Here is a 22,933-nt window from a genome sequence, read left to right on the forward strand (position 1 = left end):
AGTAGGATATCAAATATCTGAAACATGGCAGGGAGAGGAGGGAAGCATGAACTCAAAATGAAGCGACCATCAGTTTAATAGAGACTGGTGTTCTATAGAAAACAAATGGTAACCACAAATCAAAAAAATAGTAATAGATATGCAAAAAATAAAGAATAAAGGATTCAAGTATATCTCTAAAGGAAACCAGCAAACCATGAATGAGAGGAAGAGAAGAAAGGACCAAAGAAAAGAAGCACAAAGCCAGTAACAAAATGGCAATAAGTACATATCTATCTATTACTTTGAATGTAATGGACTAAATACTCCAATCAGAAGGCATAGGGTGACAGAGTGGATAAAGAAAACAAGATCTGTCTATATGCTGCTTAAAGACATTCATTTAAAAAAAAAAAAAAAAAGACATTCATTTCAGACCTAAAGACACCTATAGATTGCAAGTGACCGGATGGAGAACATCTATCATACACATGGATGTCAAAGCAAAGCTGGGGTAGCAATACTCCTATAGGACAAGAAAAACTTTAAAACGAAGTCTGTAGGGGCACCAGGTGGTGCAGGCAGTTGAGTACCCACATCTTGGTTTCAGATCAGGTTGTGATCTCAGGGTCATGAGATTGAGCCCTGTGTCGGGCTCAGTGCTCAGTGCAGAGTCGACTTCGGTTTCTCTCTCCCTCTCTTCCTCCCCACTGATGTGTCCTCTACATTTCTCTAAAATAAATAATCTTTCTTTTTTAAAAAGATTTTATTTATTTATTTGAAAGGGAGAGACACAGCAAGAGAGGGAACACAAACGGGGGAGTGGAAGAGGGAGAAGTAGGCTTTCCGCCAAGCAGGGAGCCTGATGTGGGGCTCGACCCCAGGACCATGGGCTCACAACCCGAGCCGAAGGCAGACACTCAATGACTGAGCCACCCATGTGCCCCTAAAATAAATAATCTTTTAAAAAATTTTGTAAAAAGAGACAAAGAAGGATACTATATAATAAAGGGATATAATAAGAGGATATAACATTGTAAATATTTATGCACCCAATATGGGAGCACATAAATACATAACACAGTTAATAATAAATACAAAGGAACTAATTAGTAGTAACACAAAACAGTAGGGACTTTACCACTCCATAGTTTGAGGGACAGATCATCCAAACAGAAAATCAACAAGTAAACAATGGCTTGGAAAAACACAGTGGACCAGATGGATTTAGAATCTTCTAAACCTTCTGAACCTTCCATCCCAAAACAACAGAATACTCATCCCTTTCAAAGGCACACAGAGCATACTCCAGAATAGATCACATTTTTGGGCCACGAAACAAGCCTCAATGAATGCAAAAAGATCAAGGTCATAGCATGCATCTTTTCCGACCACAATGCTATGAAACTAGAAGTCGACCATAAGAAAAAAAAATCTGGAAGGAGTACAAATACAGGGGGTTAAACAACATACTACTAATAAAGAATGGGTGAACCAAGAAATCAAAGGAGAAATAACACCAAATGAAAATGAAAGCACAACCATCAAAAACTTTTGTCATGCAGAAAAATGATACAAAGAGTGAAGTTTATAGCCATACAGGCCTATCTCAAGAAGCAAGAAAAATATCAAACAATTTAATCTTAACACAAAGGAACTAGAAAAAGAATGACAAACAAAACCTTAATCCACTAGACAGAAGTAAATCATAAAGATTTGAGCAAAAAAATATATATATAGAAACTAAAAAAAAAAAAACAACAGACATATTAACGAAACCAGAAGCTGGTTCTTTGAAGAGAAAGTCTGGCTAGAAAACCTCTAGCCAGACTCATCAGAGAGAGATGGAGAGAGAGAGAGAGATGGAGAGACAAACAAAATCATGAGTGAAAGAGGACAAATAACAACCAACACCACAGAAATACAAACAATTGTATGAGAATAATAGGAAAAACTATATGCCAACAAATTGGACAACCTAGAAGAAATGAATAAATTCCTAGAAACATGTAACCAAAACTGAACCACAAAGAAACAGAAAATTTGAACAAATGACCAACAAGGAACCTGAATTAATAATCAAAAATCTCCCAACAAACAGGGGTGTCTAGGTGGTTCAGTCCGGTTAGCAACCAACTCTTGGTTTGGGCTCAGGTCATGATCCCAGGGTCGTGAGATAGAGCCCTGTGATGGGCTTGGAGCCTGCTTAAGATTCTCGCCTCCCTCTGCTCCTCCCCTCCCTGTGTTCTCTCTCTCTCACTTACTCAACAAAGCAGTTTCCTAACAAATAATGGTTCAGGACCAGACGGCTTCACAGGCAAATTCTACCAAATATTTTAAAGAAGAATTAATACCTATTCTTCTCAAACTATTCCAAAAAGTAGAAAAAAAAAGAAAACTTCCAAATTCATTTATGAGGACAATATCACCCTGACACCAAAACCAGATAAAGACACAACAGATAAAAAGACCTATAGTCCCATACCTCTGATGAACATAGATGCAAAAATCCTCAACAAAATACTATCAAACAGAATCCAACAATGCATTAAAAAAATAATTCACCATGATTAAGTGGATTTATTCCCAGGATGCAAGTGTGATTCAATATTTGCAAGTTGATCCATGCAAAAGTGATACATCATATTGATAAGAGAAAGAATAAAGAACATATGATCATTTCAATACACAAGAAGCATCTGACAATGTACAAAGGACAAAAAGACAAAAGTACACAAGACACAGAAAAAGCATTTGGCAAAGTACAACATCCCTTCATGATAAAAGTCATACACAAAGTAGGTTTAAAACATACCTTGACATAATAAAGCCCATATATGTAAAGCACACAGGGAACATCACACTCAGTGGGAAAAAAAACTGAGAGCTTCCCCGCTAAGGTCGGGAATAAGACAAGGATGTCTACTCTCACCACTTTTATCCAATACAATACTGGCACTCCTAGCCCCAGCTATCAGACAACAAAAAGAAAGAAACAACATTCAGATTGGTAAGGAAGAAGTAAAACTTTCACTATTTGCAGATGACATGATACTCTATTTAGAAAACCTGGAAGACTCCACCAATAAACCCCTGCTAGAAGCAGTAAATAAATTCAGTAAAGTTATAGGATATGGAATCAATGTACAGAAGTCTGTGGCATTTCTCTACACTAATAATGAAGCAGCAGGAAGGGAAATCAAGCAATCTATCCCATTTACAATTGCTCCAAAAATAATAAGATACCTAGGAATAAACCTAACCAAAGAGGTAAAAGACCTGTACTCTGAGAACCATAAAACATTGACAAAAGTAATTGAAGATGACAGAAAGAAATGGAGACATTCCATGCTCATAGATTCGAAGAATATTGTTAAAATACCTATACTACTCAGAACAATCCACACATCTAATGCAATCCCTATCAAAATGCCAAGAGCATTTTTTTTAACAGAACTAGAACAAATCATCTTAACATTTACATGGAAAGACCAAAGAATCTGAATAGTAAAAGTAATATTGAAAAAGCAAAGCAGGGGCGCCTGGGTGGCTCAGTGGGTTAAGCCGCTGCCTTCGGCTCAGGTCATGATCTCAGAGTCCTGGGATCGAGTCCCGCATCGGGCTCTCTGCTCAGCAGAGAGCCTGCTTCCCTCTCTCTCTCTGCCTGCCTCTCCATCTACTTGTGATTTCTCTCTGTCCAATAAATAAATAAAATCTTTAAAAAAAAAAAAAAAGAAAAAAGAAAAAGCAAAGCAAAGCTGGGTATACCACAATTCCAGATTTCAAGCTATTTTACAAAGCTGTAGGAATCAAAACAGTATGATGGTACTGGCACAAAAACAGACACATAGATTAATGGAACAAAATAGAGAGCTTAGAAATCAACCTATAATTAATATGGTCAATCTTTGACAGAGGAGGGAATAATATCCAATGGGAAAAAGATAGTCTCTTCAACAAATGGTGTTGCAAAAACCTGTTAGCTACATGTAAAAGAAAAAAAAAAAACCTGAGAAGAAAGCAGAGGCAGACATTGGTCAAAGCAACATTTTTTTCTAGATAGGTCTCTGGAAGGAAAGGAAACAAAAGCAACATCAAGTATTGGGACTACATCAAAATACAAAGCTTCTGCATAGTGAAGAAAATTATCAACAAAACTAAGAGGCAACCTATGGAATGGGAAAAGATATTTGCAAATGACTTATTGCATAAAAGGTTAGTATTCAAAATATACAAAGAACTTACATAATTCAACACCTAAAAAACAAATAATCCAATTAATAAATGGGCAGAAGACATGAACAGACATTTCTCTAAGAAGATATCTGGATGGCCAACAGACATGAAGAGATGCTCAACATCACTCACCATCAGGGAAATGCAAATCAAAACCACAATAAGAGACCACCTCACACCTGTCAGAATGGCCAAAACCAAAAACACAAGACACAGCAAGTATTGGAGAAGATCTAGAGGAAGAGGAACCCTTGTGCACTGTTGGTGGGAATGCACACTGGGGCAGCCACTGTGGAAAAGAGTATTGAGGTTCCTCAAAAAGTTAAAAATCAAACTACCATAAGATCCATTAATTACACTACTGGGCATACAAAAATACAAAAATACAAAAAATACAAAAAGCATGAATTCAAAGGGGCATACAAAAATACAAAAATACTAAAAATACAAAAGCATGAATTCAAAGGGATGCATGCACTCTTATGTATACTGTAGCATATTTATGTAAAATATGTAATTACATAAAAATTTTAATTAATTAAATTAAAAATTAATTGTATAATTAATTTTGTAATGAATTACAAAAATTACATAAATATGTAATTATTTGCAAAAGCCAGATTAGGGAAGCAGCCCAAGTGTCCATGGATTGATGAATGGACAAAGAAGATGTGATATATTGTATTTGCTGGAAATTGGCCTGTTCAAATTTTGTATTTCTCCCTGATTCAGTTTTGGTTGGTTACAGGTTTCTAGGAATTTATCCATTTCTTCTAGTTTGCCCACTTTGTTGTCATATAGTTTTTCCTAATATTGCCTCGGCTCAGGTCAGGATCCTGGAGTCCCAGGAACGAGTCATACATCAGGCTCCCTGCTCAACGGGGAATCTGCTTCTCCCTCTGACCCTCTCCCCTCTCACGCTCTCGCTCTCTCTCTCTCATTCTCTCTCTCTCTCTCTCAAATTATCAAATAAAATCTTTTAAAAAAAAAACCCACAATGGTTTGTGTTTCTGTGCTGTTGGTTGTTATTTGTCCTCATGATTTTGTTTGAGTCCTTTCTCTCTCTCTCTGGTGAGTCTGGCTAGAGGTTGATCAATTTTGTTGATCTATTCAAAGAACCAGGTCCTGGTTTCATTGATCTGTTCTATATCTATATGCATACGTATGTCTATATCTATGCTCAGCCCTAAAAGAGAATGAAATCTCACCATTTTCAATGATATGGATGGAGCTGTAAGAAAGAAGATAGAAAGAAAAAAAGAAAGAAGAAAGAGAAAGAAAATATGCTGAGTGAAATGAGTCAGTCAGAGAAAGACAAATACCATATAATTTCACTCATATGTGGAATTTTAGAAATAAAACACATGAGCAAAAGGAAAAAAAATGAGAGAGAAACCAAGAATCAGACTCTTGATTATAGAGCTCAGACTGATGGTTACCAGAGGGAGGTGGGTAGGGAAATAGGTGATGGGGACTCAGGAGAGCACAGGGTGACTGTGGAACTGATGAATCACCGTATTGTATGTCGGGACAAATATAACACTGGGTTAGCTACTCTGGAATTAAGATAAAACCAGAAAAATTTCAAACAACCTAATTTCACATCTCAAGAAACTAGAGAAAGAAGAACAAGTGAAGCTCAAAGTTAGCAAAAGGAAGGAAATAACAGAGATCAGAGCAGAAATAAATAAAATAGTGGCTAAGAAGGAAAATAGAAGACACCAAGAGCTGGTTCTTTATAAACAAAATTGAAGAACCTTTAGTTAGACTCACCAGGACTCAAATAAATAAAATCAGAAGTGAAAAAGCAGATGTTGACAGTACCATGGAAATACAAAGGATCATAAGAGAGTTCTAAGAACAGATAAACATCAACAAATTGAACAATGTAGAAGAAATGAATGAATTCCTAGAAACATACAACTTGCCAAGGTTGAATTATGAAGAAATAGAAATCTTAATAGACCAATTACTAGTAAGGAGATTGAATAAGGTTGCATTGATTGACTTTAAAATATTGGATTAGCCTTGGATCCTTGGAATAAATCCCATTTGGTGTATGGGAGGGAGAGATTGAATGAGTCATCAAAAATCTCCCAGTAAACAAAAGCCCAGGACCAGATGGCTTCACTGGTGAATTCTACCAAACATTCAAAGGAAATTAATACCAATCCTTCTCTCTCTTCCAAAACAACAACAACAAGACAAAACAAAACAAAAAATCAAAGAGAAGGGAATACTTCCAAGCTCATTTTATTAGGCCAGCATAGTCCTGATACCAAAACCAGACAAGACCACCACAAGAAAAGAAAACACAGGCCAATATCCCTGGTGAACATGTGCAGAAATTAACAAAATATTAGCAAACTGAACTCAACAATATGGTAAAAGGACCACACACCGTGATCAAGTGTCATGTAGGGGTGCAAAAGTGGCTCAATCTGCAAAACAACCAACGTAATTAACAAAATGAACTTGTGATCATCTCAAAAGATGCAGAAAAAGCACTTGGCTAAATTCAACAGTCTATGACCAAAACTCTCAAAAAAAAAAAAAAAATGCCTGTAAGGGGACTGTACCTCACCATAGCAAAGGTCTTAGAGGACAAACCCACAGCTAACATATCCAACTGTGAAAGCTGAAAGCTTTTCCCCACAAGATCAGGAAATAGATGAGGACACCCACTCTTAATATAGTATCGGAAGTTCTAGCCTGAGAAATTAAGTTGGGAAAAGAAATAAAGGCATCCCCACTGGAAAGGAGGAAGTAAAACTGTCACTATTTGCAGATTACATGAGAGTAAACATAGAAAACCCTACAGACACCACCAAAAAACCCCAGAATAAATGAATTCAGTAAATTAGCAGGATATAAAATCAATATACAGAAATCTGTCGTTTCTGGACACTAATAACGAACTATCAGAAAGAGGAAAAAAAGAAAACAATCCCATTTACACTGGCATAAAAAGAATAAAACCAAGGAGGTGAAAGACCTGTACACTGAAAATTATAAGACGCCAGTGAAAGATGACACAAATGAATGAAGAGATACTCCAGGCTCATGGATTGGAACAATTAATATTGTTAAAATGTCCACACCACTCAAAGCGATCTACATATCCAAGGCAATTTCTATAAAAATTCCAATGGTATTTTCAGAGAAAGAGAACAAGGAATTCTAAACTTTGTATGAAATCACAAAAATATCTGAATAGACAAAGCAATCTGAAGAAAGAACAAAACTGGAGATGTCACACGCCCTGATTTCAAACTATATTACAAAGCTATGGAATTGGAAAAGTATGGTATTGGCATTAAAACAGACAAAGGTCCATGAAACAGAATAAGGAGCCCAGAAATAAACCCACATATATGTTCGTCAGTTAATCTACAGCAGAGGAGGCAAGAATATGAAACGGAGAAAGGACAGTTTCTTCAAGAAATGGCATTGGGAAAACTGGACAGCTACAGATAAAAGAAGGAAACTGGACCACTTTCTTACACCATACACAAAATCTAACTCCAAGTGGATTAAAGACTCGAACGTAAGATCAAACACCATAAAACTCCTAGAAGAAAACAGGAAGTAAGCTCCTTGACGTTAGTCTTGGTAATGACGTCTTAGACTGGACACCAAAAGCAAAGGCAAAAAAAAAAAGGAAAACAAACAAGTGGGATTGCATCAGACTAAGACGTTTCCGCACAGCAAAGGAAATCAACAACCAAATGAAAAGGCAATATACTTAATAGGAGAAAATATCTGTAAATCATATATCTGATGGGGGTTAACAACAAAATATATAAAAAACTTCTACAACTCCGTAGCAAAAAACCAAATGTTAAAAAAGTGGGTGGAGGAATTGAACAGATGTTTCCCGGAGAAGATACCAGATGGCCAAGAAGCACTCATCATCGTGCGAAGATACTCAACATCACTCATCATCAGGAAAATGCAAATCACAACCACAATGAGGTATCACCTGACACCTTTTAGAATGGCTGTATTACACACACACGCATGCCCACGCACACACACACACAAGATAACTGTTGCTGCAGATGTGGAGGAAAGGCAATCCTTGTGCACTCTTGGTGGAAATGTAAATTGGTGCAGCCACTATGCAAAATAGTATGGAAGTGTTTCAAAAAATTAAAAATAGAACTACCATGTGATCCAGCAATTCCACTTCTTGGTATTTATCCAAAGACCGCAAAAACACTAACTCAAAAAGATATATGCACCCCCATGTTCTTCGCAGCATTAATTACAATAGCTAAGATACGGAAACAAGGTAAATGTCCATTGATAGATAAATGGATAAAGAAAATGTGTGTGTGTGTGTGTGTGTACACAATGGAATATTGTTCAGCTATAAACAGGAATGAGTTCTTGCCATTGCAACCACATGGCTGAATTTTGAGGGTGTTATGCTAAGTGAAATAAGTCAGAGAGACAAATACCGTATGACCTCTCTTATACATGGAATCAAAAAAACAAAATCTCATAGCTACAGAGCGTAGATCGGTGGTTGTCAGAGGTGAAGGGCGGGGCATAGGCAATAAGGGTGAAACGGGTCAAAAGGAACAAACTTCCAGTTATGGTAAGTCATGGCAATGTACCGTACAGCATGGTGGCTAGAGCGAAGAACACTGTAATTGTGTATTTGAAAGTTGCTAAGAGAGTAAATCTCATTTATGTATTTAAGAGAGAGAGGAGACTCGGACAAGCAGACTCTGTGCTAAGCACAGCGCCCAATCCAGGTCTCCATCGTATGACCCTGCGATCACGACCTGAGCCAAAAATCAAGAATTGGAGGCTTAACCAACTGACACACCCAGGAGCCCCGAAGAGTAAATTTCAAATGTTGCATGACAAGGGGGCCCAGGGTGGAGTCTGCTGGAGATAATCTCCCTCTGCTTCTCCCATGCTCAAGCTCACTCTTTCTCTGTCTCTAAAATAAAAACAGGATCTTTAAAACAAAGTCATGACAAGAAACAAATTCTGTAACTGTATGGTGATGAATGTTAACTAGACTTATTATGGTGATTGTTTTGCCGTATATACAAACATCAAATCATTATGTTAAAAAAAAAGTCACTTCAAACTCTTCCAGCACACTTGATGTCTGCCTGCCCATCACAGCCACTCAGGTCATGCTTTTGGCCAAAGAAGACTTGTAGCCAAGCCCAGAGTCAGTGTCACAGGGAAAATATACCCTGTCCCAAGTACATCGGGGTGGTGAGTGAATACTTCCTGAATAATATGTCAGCATTTCTGTACAGAGGTGGGAAAGAAAGAAAGAAAGAAAGAAAGAAGGCAGGCACTAATTCCAGACTCCATAGCTCTGGGCAGGTGAGGTGGCAGCAGAAATGTACTTAAGGTCCACAGGCCTACTCACACTGGGGATGCTCTCGGATTGCCTTAGAATGCCACACAGAATTAAAATCATCCAATAGTCACTATTGAATGGAGAGAAAACTATTGCAAAAACCAAGCTCTGTTTTTGTAGCAGAAATTTCTCTAGTCACAAACTTGGCTTTTAAGACCACAGACAGACAGTCACGATTCCCAGATTGACAGCCCTATCCCCGACTTCTCTCCTAAATTCCCAAGTCGTGTATCTAACGGCTTAGTAACATCCCCCACAGGACAGGTTATCTCACACGGACATATGCAGACCTATACTCTCGACTTCCCCTCAAATCCATTATTCCCAGACCTTCCCCATCGTAGAAAATGCAACTCTGCTCATTGATTGCTCAGTCCGAAAAGCTTCACAGCAGCAAACAGCTTGTCAGAAAAATTTAGAGTTTTCTGGAAATTAAGGCAATAAACATACCAAGGGGTTTCTGAAGATGGCTACTAATGGAAATTTCTTTGGAAACAGGAGAGAGGGAGAGATGGGGCTGGAGCTGAGGAAAGAAAACAGAACGTATCTCACCCGTGGTGGAAGTAAGCTTGGAAGGAAAAAGCCCCTAGATCGTCCCACCTGATCCCCCCAAGCCTATGACAGCCTTTGAGGGGAGAATATGAAATGTTTCTTTGCAAAGCAACTGCTCTATTTAGACACAGTCCATGTGAACACTCGGAGTCTTAATAGGCTACTCTTTGATTTTCTCCTACAAGAGTCCTCTGTTTGTGAAGAAAAAACAGGAAATAGCTTGTTTTCCATTAAACACACTGAAAATAATAGACCTTCGGATGCTTCTGAGAATGAAATTTCGTGTTCTAGAAACCAGTATTAATTAAATAGCCACTTCACTGCATACCTCCAGGTAGGAGACCTAACTGCTTGCTTCCAATAGCATTTTATAAATGATAAGAAGACCTAGCCTTGGTGCCAATTTCGTTTCCAGGCCCTAGTGTAAAGGATGCTATTTTTCAGAAGGAGCCAGTTTGTGAAAAGTTTTTATACTTTGGTGGGATGCGTGTCACGTTGACCATGTTTCTATTCTAATGAACTCAGTTAGAAGATGTAAGTCAGCAAGACAGAAGCTCACGTTTCATGAAGCTATAATGGTTTATAGTGTTTCACTGTTTAAAGAGCACGTTCCGTGTGTATTAGCTCATTTAATCTGCACTGGCCTGTGAGGTGAGAATTTTTATTTTTATTATTTTTATTATTTTTTTATTTTTTTATTTTTTATTTTTTTTTTTAAAGATTTTATTTATTTATTTGACAGAGAGAAATCACAAGTAGATGGAGAGGCAGGCAGAGAGAGAGAGAGGGAAGCAGGCTCTCCGCCGAGCAGAGAGCCCGATGCGGGACTCGATCCCAGGACTCCGAGATCATGACCCGAGCCGAAGGCAGCGGCCCAACCCACTGAGCCACCCAGGCGCCCTGAGGTGAGAATTTTATTCTGCCGTTGAAGAAGAGGTCCCAGAGAGCTTGCTCATGGTTACAAAGCTGGTACCCGGCAGAGTCAAGTTGTGAACACAGGTCTTTTGTACTCTACTTTCCCATGTACACCGTCTGTCCGTCTGTCAACTTTCCTTCCCTAACCTCTGCCCCTCCACACTACAATGAGGGTAGACCCCTCGCTGGGCAGCTTTCCTTAAAAAAAGGCCCTAAGGTCGTCTTCTTTACCAGAAAGAAAGCAAAGCCATATTAGGTGTTCAAGAACATTCTCTGGTTTTTCCTCTTGTCCAGGAACTATAAAGAGCAGAGTGGAGGGAAAGTGCCTGCAGAGAGGGGGTTCCGGGGCTGCTGGTCCCTGGCTTTGCAGCTGGGCAGCACCAGGGTTCAGGACAGATGGGCCTGAGCAGTGGCGGTGGGGCGGGGGCGGGGAGCACCCAATGGAGCCAAAGGGAGAGCATGGTCTTAGAGTTTCTAGCATCTGTAGGTCTTGTGAAAATTAGTAAGGGAGAACTCACTAAAAAGCAGTCAGGAGGTTTCAACAAGGGAGCTCTCGTGCCTTACCAGTCAGAGTCAATGGCAGACCCAATGGGAAGAGCCAGACTTGACTTTATGTGGACTTGCTGTGTTTACTACTCTTCCAGCTGGAGGAAGAGACAATTTTCTTAGAAAGTGTCCAAGCCCCGAACCCCCCCAACATCTCAGCCCATGAGAGGCCTCCATACTTGGAACTCCCGTTTTATTCCAATGGATTTTTAGTTTATAACAGCTTTCCCAAGTTACCCCTTGTCTCCTTAAAAAGCATCCTGTCTTGTGTTCCCTGGTCTTGTCTGGAGGTCTTGCTACAGCTTGTTTGTCCTGGATTGCAATTCTCAGCTATTCCCGAATAAAACCATCTTTTGCTGGTGAAGTAACTGGTAGTTTTTATTTTTAAGGTTAACAGTAATAACATATACATATTATATGATAATATATGCACAACAACATATGCACATGCACATATATGCTCCATACTGGCATTTTTATTCCCTTTTTTTTTTTTTTTTTAAGATTTTATTTTTTTTTGAGAGAGAGATAGACCAAGCATGAGTAGTGGAAAGAGGGGCAGAGGGAGAGGGGGAGGGAGAAGCCGGCTCCCCACTGAGCAGGGAGCCCAGTGCACGGCTCCATCAGTCGGAGGACCTGGAGATCAAGACCTGAGCTGAAAGCAGTCGCTTCACCAAATGAGCCACCCAGGCGCCCCTATTATTTATTCCTTAATGAACATTATATTCCACCTGGAAGTTAATTCAGGTACCTCCCAGTTACAGACAGCCTCGGATATACACAGACTCTGTGGTGCCCATTCTTTTCAAGCCTAAATTTGCATAGAAATCTCCAGCACTCTGCAGAGTTAGATTTCCTGACCCCAACTTCTGGGCCTCTACATAGTTTTACATTTAAACAATAGGCTTGACCTAAAGGACAGCCCATGGCCTGTTAAGACAAAGTGACTTTGGTCCTGCCATTCTATGAGACAATTCACACTTCTTGTGTTTGTGATTAAGCAGAGGGAAAACTGCAAGGGGTAATGTTGTTGTTTGAGAAGCACACATTTTCATTTCCACGTGAAACATTTTCCTGCTATTTGAAGACATTTAATACTGAAATGTATCTTAATTGTTAATTGCCTTAAACCTAAAGAAGGAATCAAGAAAATAAAACATGTGGGTGAACAGGTGATGGGGATTAAGGTATGCCCATGTGAGCGCCGCCTGATGTACGGAAAAGCTGAGTCATTACATTATACGCCTGAAACTAACAAAACACTGTAGGTTAAAAAAAAAAAAAAAAGAAAGGGAAACATTATTTCAGAAGTAAAACTTAGTAGTTGTAAAGTTTCACTGGTGAGATAAACACAACTCCAGGCAAGGTGGGTGCAAGGCAAGATTTATTAAAGGCGTCTCCGGCAAAGTTTCAGGGCTCAGAAGAAGAGGAACCAGGAAAGGAGCCAGGAGGAGGTGGGCACCCTTGGCTGAGGTTCCGTGACTCTGGAAAGCGGAGTCGGAGTCGGGGAAGTCCCACTGGGAGGGAGTCGAAGGGGTCAAGGCAGGGCATGGGCTCACATCCATATTTGGTGATGGGAGGGTTTGGGGTGGGGGTTCCTGATACTTCTGTTTGCTGCATAGGTATCAGGTTACCTATGGAGATGTGACCTGGGCATATATCCTTTTGGTGGGAGAGTTGAGGGAGGTTGAGGAAGGGAGGGGAGGGGCTGGAAGATGGTGGCCCCTGCGGTCATTCCTATTGTTCCTCCTGCATTCCCGGAGGAACCAACAGTAGTTGATTCCACGGACCCAACAGTAGTCTTTTGGTGTGAACTTTTAGAAAAGATCAATCAGGCCCCCAAATATTTGCCAACAGCCAGATTCAGGCTTAAACAATGGGGAATAAAACACCATGATTTAACACTGTTCCTTAAAAATGTGTGCACCAAATGTGTGGTGAAGGTCAGTATCTGTGCAATAATGTAAAGAAAATGGAGATGCACCTGGGAGAACGACATTTACAAGACAAATGCAAAGAGGAATTATGAAAGCGGCTGGGCATACACTGCCAGAGGAAATCATAAGGGTAATGTTTGAAAACCTCAAGTACTTCCACCAAGAGCTGGGTACCCATTCTAAAGCAATAAAATAATGTCAGTGTTCATTATAGTTCAGCGCTTTTCTCTAATTTTTGCAGAAGAAAAACTTCAGAAGTTTTAACAAACATAATAGAAATTTACGATGGATTTTCAGATGGAGATAGTCTAGTGGAATTCATTCGACTGCAGAGACAGTTTGGAAGCTGCTGGAATGGAGCCCTCCAAAAACAAAAATATGGACAATATTGCAATTTCTGGAACTCACTGTTAAATTGGGTTTTTATGAACATCCGCCAAACTTACACTTAAGACTTTCTCTAAACATTTATATATCTTCTCTTTGCAGAAGGAAAATTGAAATAAATTTAATAATATGTGGTTTTGATCAGCTACATTTGAAGATAGATTGACCTATCTGGCTATAAATATCTAAGAAGCATAAATATATAAAGAAGATTCATTTTGACCAAGTCACTGAAAATTTTGCCCAAGTTAAGGCTTGAAAACATAAATGCTTACGTTCCATATTCATTACTGTGACAGGTCCATATAGAGGAATATACTTGATTTTCAAAAAATATACTCATGGAGCAAAAGCATTATCCATTTATATTTTTCATTTTTTGTATTGCGATATTTATATATTACTTTCACTTTATTGATTATATATATAAAGCCCAATAAAAGAAAATTCTCACTATGTTTCTTTTCTAGTCATTATCATTATTTCATTTTACGATTATGACTAAAAATGATTTTATTGTAGCGAAGAGGAGTATTTAAAATAAGATCAAGGCCAAAGACATCTGGTTGCCTCAGTCAGAAAAGCATGTGGCTCTTGATCTCAGGGTCTTGAGTTCGAGCCCCACAATCGGTGTATTATTACTTAAATAATTTTAAAAATATGATCAAGTGTGGGTGTAAATCTATTAGAGTGCTCTGGGTGAGGCACAAGCCGGCAAATGTGGTCAGAGGAATAGATGAAATTCACAAGACAAGGACTTAGAGGCTCAACTCCCTTCCAATACACACAGCCCCTACTGTCCACAGGCTCACGCTCACTCTGGAGTCTTGTACAACCATTCCCTCTCTCTAGAACACACTCCCACTAAGTAGTCACATGACTTATTTCCTTTCTTCTATTAGGTCTCCCATGAGAGGCTCCCATGAGAGAGGCTCCCACAAAAATAGCACCCTCGGTCACTATCCCCCTTATCTTATTGTATTCGTCTTAATGTGATCTATATTTGTTGATTTCATTTCCTTCTATCTCCACCAAGGAAAACCTAAGCCCATGAATCGGGGACCTTATTTTGTTTACTGCCTATTCTCAGCACTGTGGATAGCAGTTGGCATATAGAAGCCAATCACTTTGGGATGAATTAATGAATTCACAGAAGAAATTGATTGTGAGAAACTGTGACATGGAGGATACAAGAGAATTCAGTGAAAGTCTGTTAGCTCAATCGTGTGACCTTCAGTTCCATTCTCTAGTCCTGATTCCATAAGGCCAGTTGTCAGGTAGAGATTTCCCACTCTCTTCTATGCCCTAGGCAAGATAGTGAAAAATCCCATTGTAGGGAATTCAAGGGGCTCCAGAGAAGAGTGTTTGAGGTACTGGTTTATGAAGGTTCCCCAGAAAGCCTAGTTTGCTCCTTGACCATTACAGTCCACTAGTCACTGATTCCACCCACCCAACAGAGCAAGATATCCACCATTCAGTGCCTGACTTTGCACCCAGCCAAGAACCACCTAATGTTTCAAAAAGACTTCCAGAATGAAGAAAGACACGCGAACAAAATGTGTAAAGAGCTAGAAGTAAACAGAGGATACAGAGGGAATAAAATTACAAAAAAGATAATTTGTCTTCTCAGAGATTAAAAAGAAAATGTGCATCCGAAAAAGCAAGATAGACTGTTACATATATATAGATGACAATCAGGGGCTAAGAAAAACTTCCCAAACTGAGAGCAGGATAAACATCTTTTTCAAATTGACAGAGTCTTTATCCACATGACACAAATTGTATTAACTGAAAAGAAAAAAAAAATGCTAACAGACTCTCCACAAAAATGAAAAACTGATACTCATTAATGACTTGCTAAGAAATGAAAAGGCAAGCCAAAGACTTAGAAAAAAACACGAGTAAAAACTAAATCTAACAAAAGACTAATACAAAACATAAAAAGGCTCTAGTACAAATCGACAAAAGAAAATAAAAAGAACTGAATTTTTACAATTTAATTTAAAAGACTCAAATAGATCCTTTACTCAATAAATCCTTTACAAATGAATACACAGAATATAGAGAAAGGTCCAAAAAGTATATAAAAACAAGCTTACCATCAGTAGTCGTTAGGAAAAATGAAACTAAAACTAAACGAGATACAATTATATTATCAAAATGGCTAAAATTTTAAAATACTGACAGTATCAAGTTTTGATAAGGATGTTGAGCTTCTGACGTGCTCATGATAAAATGGTAAAACTATCTCAGAAAACTGTTTGGCAGTTTCTAATAAATATATACCAATTTATGACTGGCATTTTACTTCTAGGTATATAGCAAGGAGAAATGAATGCAAACATTTACAAAAACGCTTATAAAACAATGTTTGTTGAATCTTAGCTCATAATGGCTAAATCCTGGAAACAACCTACCTGTCTATTACAAATAACACAGAAAGATATGGTATATTCATATGACACAATCCTACTAAACAATAAAAAAATAGCTATTGACACATGAAATAGCACAGATGAATTTCCTAAAAATCATGATGAACAAAGACGGCAGACATAAACTAATGCATGTTGTATATTTCCATTGATAGAACAATTGAACAACCCAAGCTAACCTATGTTGGTAGGCCTCAGAATAGTGATTCCTTCTTGTGGGAGGAGGGTACTGATGGGCAAAAAGCCTAAGGCAGCTTTCGGGGGTGGGGGTGGATATATTTTATATCATGATCTGGGTTGATGATCACATGTAAAGGGTTTTCAAGCTGTGCACTTGTTATTATTTTCTATAATAGACTCCAGAGGTTCAAATCCTAGATCTGCTATTTAGTAGCAGCATGACTTTTACCAAGTTGTAGATCTTTGTGCTTACTGGCTAGAAGTCATAGCAAGGAAATCTATGGTTGCTGCTCTATGGCCTTGTGGATTGGCTTTTACAGAATAGTCATCAATGCAGTGTTAGACAAGCTCTCAGCTGTTAGGTGTCCCCCTGAACAGCCCCTGAAACAGGGAGCAGGGCATGCTGAGAACCATCTATAAAACAGAAAATGTGTGCTGAAACCGAACCCACACCTGCCCGGGTCCTTCATTATGTTCTTAAGTCTCAGGTACTTAGAAGATAGATCACAGGATCATAGTCTGGCTACGGACCCATTTAATAATCTCACAGTGAGAATTGGTAAGAATGGTCTTATAATTTAACTCATCACACAACGCAAAAGGATGAAATAATCAGGAAAACAACCTATTTCTTTCTCTACAGTAAAAGTCAAAATACACGAAGAGAGAAACTCTGTGGGGCACAGAGGTAGGGAAACTATTAGCTATTACAGTTCTTGGAACATTTACAGATTGTTTTCTGGTGAAAACAATCACCACTATTAACAGACATGAGCATAAAAGGCTCACCATCGCTACCAAGAAATTCAGTTAGCAATCAAGATGTGGTATTTCTTAGATGATAATCTTTTATATCATTAACATTCAAGACATTTCTTTGATACAGACCCACGGGGTTTCCATGGAAACCTGCTTTATTACCTAGGCAACTAAAGGCTCATGCTGGCAGTGTTAGATTATTTTAAATTTTTAGAAAATTCAGGTCTACTTAGATAAAAATCATCCTTCTTGGCTAAGTTAAAACTCTATTTGACTACTCCCCTGTGCCAGATTTAAAACTTTTGATTTAGCCCAGTAAACCCAAAAATGAAGTTTCTAATTGATATTGTGAGTGCTACAGCTTCATATTAACGAGATAGACATTAAAGGAGTTACAGTTGCCTGAAGGTTTCTTGATGAATCTATTTGATAAAATCCGTATTTTCTTTGGAGGTTGATTGAAAATTAAGTAACAGAATGGAGATATAAGAGTCTGGGAAAGGAAAGACACCGTAGTTTACAGAAATGCTGGTTGTTAGTAGCCTTATCACACAGGGTTAGTGAAAGGCTTAAATGAGGTAATAAATATAAATCATGTGTCTTGAAATAAAATAATATCTGCTATTATTGAGAACTGTGGACTGGATGCTTTTTTTTTTCAAGATTTTATTTATTTATTTGACAGATATCACAAGTAGGCAGAGCAGCAGGCAGAAAGAGGGGGAAGCAGGCTCCCTGCTGAGCAGAGAGCCCGATGTGGGGCTCGATCCCAGGACCCTGGGATGATGACCTGAGCCGAAGGCAGAGGCTTTAACCCACTGAGCCACCCAGGCGCCCCTGGGTGCTTTTATACATGGGTATTATGTATGTGTTTGAATAGGCATAGCTCAAAGAATTTGAGTAATCATCTGCCTAGAGGGAGGTCATACTTTTAGGACTATGAACAGGGCTATATACCTTATGTACATTTCGTAGTTGAATTAGAGAAGCATATTCAAGATGCATATCAAACTTTCAGGGGATCTGGAGGTGGAGGAGAGAGCTCATAGACAAGCTCAAGATCAAAGGACTCCAGGGGACTCCAGGGGACTCCGGGGATAGGCTAGAATCAACTAGATAGTATGTAATCATGCTACGGTTCTACTTAATCACTTCCAGTGACTCTTCCGATGTCTCAGCATGGCACTGAAGACGCTCTCTTGGGACTTAGCCTGTTTTCTGATTTTATCACCTACCACCCTTGTACAGATGCCTAGCTCCTTTTCTGGGCTATTTGCTTTTACCAGATCTCATCCTTAACCCTCTGCCTCTCTTGCTGTTTTGTGTTCATCCAAATAGCCTTGTCATCCATCTGTTTCTGAAAATCCTATTCATCCTGTTACACTTAACTCAAAAAGTAATGTCCTCCATGAAGTGGTTCCCAATCCCTCCAGGTCAGAACAGCACAAAGTCAGACACTAAGAGTCAATTGTGTCACACTCTTTGTATTAGAGGTCTTGGTAACCTTGATCATTCTGCTTATTATTTCTAAGTTTCTTAAAGACAGGAGCTGTTTCAGTTATACAGATTCCATTTTTAAAAGCATGTATGAAGAACTTCTGAAACTCAACACCCAAAAACCAAATAATTAAGTCAAAAAACGGGCAGAAGACATGAACAGATGCTTCTCCAATGAAGACATACAAATGGCTAACAGACACATGAAAAAATGTACAACATCATTAGCCATCAAGGAAATTCAAGTCAAAACCACATTGAGATACCACCTTACACCAGTTAGAATGGCCAAAATTAACAAGACAGTAAACAACAAATGTTGGGGAGGATGTGAAGAAAGGGGAACCCTCTTATGCTGTTGGTGGGAATGCTAGTTGGTATAGCTACTCTGGAAAACAGTGTGCAGTTTCCTCAAAAAGTTAAAAATAGAGCTACCTTATGACCCAGAAATTGCTGGGTATTTACTCCAAAGAGACAGACATAATGACAAGAAGGGCCACACACCCCCCAATATTCACAGCGGCAATGCCCACCATAGCCAAACTGTGGAAGAGCAGAGATGCCCTTCAACAGAAGAATGGATAAAGAAGATGTGGTCCATGTATACAACGGAATATTACTCAGCCATCAGGAAGGATGAATATCCACCACTTGCATCAACATGGATGGAACCAGAGGAGATTATGCTGAGTGAAATAAGTCAAGCAGAGAAATTCAATTATCATGTGATTTTACTTATATGTGGAGTATAAAGAATAGCATGGCGGACATTGGGAGAAGGAAGGGAAAAACGAAGCAGGGGGAATCGGAGAGATGAACCATGAGAGACTATGGATTCTGGGAAACAAATTGAGGGTTTTAGAGGGGATGGTGGTAGAGGGGTGGCTGAGCCCGGTGATGGGTATTAAGGAGGGCATGTGTTGCACAGAGCACTGGGTGTTATACACAAACAATGAATCATGGAACACTACATCAAAAACTAATGATGTACCATATGGTGACTAACATAATAAAGAAATAAAATAAAAGTGTGTATGGAACAAATAAATACATGGTAAGTGTGAAATCCTGTTTGTGTTCAAAACAAAGCCATGTTAGTTGAATAGGATGGAACACACAATTAACCAAATCTTAGGGGTCTTGGTTGACTCTAAGTAGAAGAAGTCATAAATACAGCCAGTACTGAAAGCTCATGTAAACGCAGACTACACTGTCCAGGGGAGACAACAACTCTTGTGTTAACAGATATGAGGCAATTACTCTACACAGCCTCGGAGATTACTGAATGCTTAAAGAATCACTAGAAAATAAGCTTAGGGTCAGAGGGAAAGGGTTTTACCTGTAGGGTGGTGAACACTCATGAACCTTGAGGACAAAAATACATTCCTCACTCTGGAATCTGATTAAATCTCAACACATCCTTGGACCTACAGGGACCAAAGGAGCTTGAGTTTTAGTCCCTGGTTATGGCTGGAAGGGGTACACGCTGGCCAACAAAGGATTGGGCTCACCTTATGTTGGGAATTGGGATGGAAGCACAAGAGCGGTGACGGAGTTAGGCTGAGTTTCCGTGGGTCAAACAAGAGCCATGAGGAAGGGCCTCTGGAGGAGGGGGAGGGGAAGCCCGGAGCCCGTGGAGCCTAGGAGTCCTGTCACGGAGGGATCAGAGGGTCCATGGGAGAAGAGTTTCTTTTGGTGCAGTTTGTGTCTTCTGCAATCATTTCTGTTTTCCCTCACAATGGTCTTTCTTAAAGTTTTTTTGGAAAAGGAAGGGAAGCCCTCTGGTTTCCAGGTCTGCCTATAAGGAGCTTGGAAGTCACTACCCCTTCCTCGCAACAAGTAAAAAGCTAAACAGACTGAAAAAACAACAACCCTCCTGGGACCCGTGAGAGAGGGAAGGACCGAGGGCAAACCACTGCCCCCAAGACTGGGGAGACAGTGCAATACAGAGAAAGCCTACCAGAGCCGCGACCAACAAGCTGAAAGGGCCACTTGAACCTTGGGAGTAGGAAAACGAGAACTGAATCGAAAAATTGCTGGAGGCTCAGGGCAGAGAACTCCGAGGGTTACAACCTCCCAGGGACCCAGTCATGGGTGGGCCCCACAACACTGTGAAACTTACCTCCGGGGTCTTGACCAGAGTCTCATAGTAGATATTAAAGAAAATTCTCCTCACACGCTTCTGGCGGCAGGAGGGGAGGAGGAACCATTTTTATTTATTTATTTTTTTAAAGATTTTATTTATTTTTTTGATAGAGAGAGATCACAAGTAGGCAGAGAGGCAGGCAGAGAGAGAGGAGGAAGCAGGCTCCCCGCTGAGCGGAGAACCCGATGCGGGACTTGATCCCAGGACCCTGAGATCATGACCTGAGCCAAAGGCAGAGGCTCAACCCGCTGAGCCACCCAGGCGCCCGAAGGAACCATTTTTAATGAGACATTTCAAAATGTCTCAGGGCATTGTTCTTCTTAATCAGGCTTGCCCTCAGGGGAAACTAGTTAACCAGAGCCCAGCCAGCCGGCCATTATCAGAGCCTAACTGACCAGGATGAAGGGAAATGGAGGCGGCAGCAGAGACCAGCTGCAGCCAGTTTCCCCACATGGAGATACTCAACTCCAGCCCTGCTAGCCATCCTCTCCCACCTAAGCGAGGAGAAAAATTCTAAGCCCCCTTTGAGAAGTCTAGATTCCAGAAGCACAGCCTCACCAAAACACAGAGACCTGATTATAGGACTACGGGATTGTCCCCCCCCCCCCCCCCCCACCTCACCATCATGTCCTTTAGTCCTGTAAGGGAGATTTATTTACAGTGGTTCCTTTTATCTGGTACATCCTATCTGGCTATCAAGAAAAAAAATTTACGGGACGCCTGGGTGGCTCAGTTGGTTAAGCAGCTGCCTTCGGCTCAGGTCATGATCCCAGTGTCCTGGGATTGAGTCCCACATCAGGCTCCTTGCTCGGCAGGGAGCCTGCTTCTCCCTCTGCCTCTGCCTGCCATTCTGTCTGCCTGTGCTCGCTCTCTTCCCCTCTCTCTTTCTCTGATAAATAAATAAAATCTTTAAAAAAAAAAAAAAAGAAAAAAAATTTACCAGGCCTCCCTACAAGCCAAAAACAAACAAAATACAACAAAACTCAAGGAGATGGAGTAAGCACCAGAACCAGACATAGCAGGGATGTTGGAATTATGAGACCAGGAATTTATAATAACCGAGATTAGGATGGATAAAGTCGACAGCGGGTAGAGCAGATGGGCAGCGTAAACAGAGATGGAAATCCCCAGAGAGAACATAAAAGAAATGCTAGAGATAAAACAAACAAACAGCCGAGCTGTCATAGAATGAAGAGCGCCTTTGATGGGCTTCTGAGCAGAGTGGACGCAGCCCATGGAAGATGCTCTGAGTTGCAGGATTTGTCAACAGAAACCTCTCAAACTAGAAAGCAAAAGGAATAAAAATCAAAAGAGACTCTCCAAGGACTGTGGGACAGCTACAGAGGGGGTAACATACCCGTAAAGGGAACACCAGGAGAAGAAAGAGAGAAAGGAACAGAAGAAATATTTGGAACAACGAGAATTTCCCCCACATTAACGGCGGACGTCAAACCACAGATCCGGGAAACTCAGAGAACATGAAGCAGAGTAAGTGCCAAGAAAGCAGAAACAGAACAAACAAACAAAAACTATTCCGGGAGTGTCATTTCTAAACTATAGAAAATCAGAGATGAAGAAAAAAAATCCTGAAGGAAACCAGAGGAAAATCACCTTACCTTTAGAGAAACAAAGATAAGAATTACAACCAACTTCTCAAAACCATGCAAACAAGGGAGGGAGGGAAACATCTGAAGTGTGGAGGGGAAAAAAAGCCCCACCAATCTGGAAATCTGTACCCCACGGAATTATCCCTCAAAGATTGAGAAATAAATAAAAATTGAGGGAATAAAAACAAAAGAGGTCAGAAACTTAGATCTATGTAAAGAAAGGAAGACCATGGAAAAAGGAAAAAATAAAGATAAAATAAAAACTTGTATTTGTCTTATTCCTAATTGATCCCGCAGGTAACAATTTGCTCAAAATAGTAAGAGCAACAATGTATTTGATTATGTACACTTATGTGCATGTTTAT

This window comes from Mustela nigripes, chromosome 4 (genome assembly GCF_022355385.1).
Source record: "Mustela nigripes isolate SB6536 chromosome 4, MUSNIG.SB6536, whole genome shotgun sequence".
NCBI classification, from domain to species: domain Eukaryota; kingdom Metazoa; phylum Chordata; class Mammalia; order Carnivora; family Mustelidae; genus Mustela; species Mustela nigripes.